The sequence below is a fragment of the Hibiscus syriacus genome, unplaced genomic scaffold (assembly GCF_006381635.1).
Source record: "Hibiscus syriacus cultivar Baekdansim isolate YM2019G1 unplaced genomic scaffold, ASM638163v2 tig00112231_pilon, whole genome shotgun sequence".
NCBI lineage: Eukaryota > Viridiplantae > Streptophyta > Magnoliopsida > Malvales > Malvaceae > Hibiscus > Hibiscus syriacus.
The window spans coordinates 2,530,319-2,533,729 of record NW_024063276.1 but is presented as its reverse complement, the minus strand read 5'-3'; positions in this window follow the sequence as shown (position 1 = coordinate 2,533,729).

Here is a 3,411-nt window from a genome sequence, read left to right as displayed (position 1 = left end):
AGATTTAGGGAATTTGAGGGATGGTAAGGGTGGCTATTGATCAATAGGTGGGTGGCGACAGGTGGGTGATTGTTCGGCGATGATGATGATGGCCGGAGATGGCCGATAATGGTTGGTAATGGGGGTTGAAATGAGAGGTTTTAGTTTTTTTAGTTTTTTTAAAATAATATTTTTATTTATAAAAAATCAAAAAATTAAAAATTATAATTATAGGCACCTAAAAAATATAACCGAGAAAATGTTAGACACCTATTTTTAGCAAAAAATTCATTAGGCACCAAAATATTTTTTCGAGTCATAGTTTGGACACTTATTTTTGTATTAAGCCCTTTTAAAACATACCTAAAATTATGTTTTGGTCATTTGTTATTATAAAAAGTAAATTTATTTATGTAACAATTTTTTTATTTTCTTAATAATAAACATGGTATTACCTTATGGTGAGAATGTAACATCACTATTAATTTTTGGATGACGGGTGATGAAAATGTAACTTTAAGTATAGCAATATCTATTCTAAATATTTTCAACCATTTACCAATGAACGTTCAATTATCTTACTATAATTGTTGTTGTTCAAATCAGTGACCTCTAAGACAAAAATAATTCCTTTAACCGTTAAGATAAGTTGGTTCGTGCTGAAAAAAGGATTTGATGTTATTCCTTGAGGTCCTGGGTTCGAGCACTAGAAATTTCAGGAGTATGGACGTTCTATGTCAAATGATTGAAAGTAAAAAAATTAATTAAGTAATTAAAATGGAACTATGAGAATAATTAATTGACTAAATACTTAGTTTAATTAATAATAATATTTACATTTAAATGAAATTCAAATTATAATACTTGATTAATTTGTAAACGAAAACGATTCAAATTTTATATAATTTACATATTTAAATAATTTAAAATTTAGAAATAACCAATTCAGGTATTCTTATCCACAAATAATTTATGCATAGTTAAACTCAAACTTTAGGAATTTCTACCAAAAAAATCACCCTTAGACCCAATAATTACTTGTCAGGCACCCTCTCCCCTAATATTACCAATATAGTATCCTTTATGACACTGTGGCAATAAAGTGTGGATTGTCAGTCACGCCTTCATGGTTTTCTGTCCGAGCTGGCGCCACATAAGGAAAGGTGCGGATGGCCATTCGAGCCTTTGCTGAAAGCCTGACACATACGGAAGGCGCATATCATGATCTACGCCTTTCCTTTAATTCAGTCAAACCATTCGTCTCCCACATTGATTACCACCCGTCCCCTACCCCTCTCCCTATAAATACCACACTCAGCACACCCTCAACCACACTCAAATCACAAATTTTCTCATTTTTCCTATTATCAATCTTTCTATTAAGAAGATAAAATATTTTTATTATATTATAATTATTTAATAATTTGTTATTTTATTAATTTTATTGTACTAAATTTTATTACTTTTTGTAGTTATATAATGGAAGGTGGGTTGCTACGTTTAAATGAGAATCATATCTCGAGATATTTTGCCGATACGATAACAATTTTAAATTGTGTTGTTATTTTAATTATTGTGAATTTTTATTTATTTAAATTTTAGTATTTGTTTATATTTTAATTTATGTTATTTATTAAATTAGGAGAGATATCGTATATTAGATCCATTCATTCGTAATGTTAAGTTAGAGATATCTAGTCGTATCTGGTCGTATTTAGCTGAGGTTGGATTCGGTTAGTAGCACAATATAAAGGGTATTGTAACCTTGAACCCAACCTTATTTCTACACTGGTTGAGAGGTGGAGACCAGAGACACGCATTCCATCTTCCGTGTGGAGAGTGCACTATTATGTTAGAGAATGTTTTCATACATTTGGGGCTTCCAGTATATGGGGATGTGATTTCTGGGGTGGCGGATGGTGACTGGCATTATTTGTACGATGAGTATCTTGTAGGTGTCGTGCCTAATTTTAACGGTGGTCGAATATTGTTAAATAGATTGATATAACTTTTCAACATCTGAGTCACAACACCTCCAAGGAACAGGTTAAAATGTATGCACGGACTTGCATATTACAGCTCATAGGAGGGATCCTGATGCCCAAAAGGTTGTGCAACCAAGTTCAATATATGTGGTTGCGTCACCTCGCATATTTTCACGTTGTCGGGCACTCAGTTGGGGCTCTGTAGTTTTGGCATTTATGTATAGGGAAATGTGTCGAGCAATTGATTTTCAAAAAATACTATTGGAGGATGTTTCCTTCTTCTCCAGTCTTGGGTATGGTATCTCATGCCCTTTTTATGTCTAATCATGAAAAACTCGTTGGTATTCCTACTATTATTGAGGTAATTTCATTATTAAATTCATATAAATAATTTTTTGAGTATATTATGAAAAAAAAATTATTGAATAGATGGTCAAGTGCAAGAAAAGATCATCGAGATTTACTGAATGAATTGGAATAAATTTGGCTACTCATTGATTAGAAGACTATATAGAGGTATGTATTTAAATTTTATTATTTACTTTTAATTATCATTATATAATTAGAATATTATTTTGATAAGAATTATATATATATATATATATATATATATATATATTTGTTTTAGTTTTAATAGATTCCTTATTTTACTGAAGAAATGAGGATTTGTATCCCATATCACTTGAGAGGCCCATTAGATGTCTGGATGGCAGTGGTCCCTCTGATATGTTACGTTATTACCAAGTGGAATTCTACTGATCATGTGCTCTGTCAATTTGGTTTCATACAATCTATTTCGAAAGCACCTAAGAATCTCGATGATATGCATATCATCGATAGACAGGGCAAAAAAGAAGTCGGCTGGCTACTGAAGCACTTCGAGCGGGTAATGATATGGGAGGATCAACTTGGACGTATTTCCTATTTATGTGGATCATTATTTGGTTGCGGATAGTTATTATGAGTGGTTTAACATAAACGGAAAATCGTTCCTATTTTTTGAGGAAACACGAGGTGGGAGCATTCACCGGCACCAAAAAATACGTCCACCGTCACAGCATCATCATCCCATGACTCGTGGACGAATAACAAGTGCTTCTGACTTGTCCTCAACTGTAGCATCAGAATCATCATAGTAACCATCGTTAACACCAATGTACATTCCACAGTCATTTCAGATGACACTACAATCGTATCAGATGCAACCACAACCATTTTAGATTCCATCGCAGTTGAGTCAGACACTACTTCTTCCATATCAGATGCCACTGCAGCAAGGTTAGATGTCATCACTGCTAGTTTAGATGCCACCGTTACAGGGTTTTATGACCCCTCATGATGGATATTATACTTCAATGCTTGTAGATCCAATGTGGAGTTCATATTCGCTTATTTGGAGAGTGAAGGTTCACCACATAAACAAACAACTTTGGTGCAGTTTTCGAAC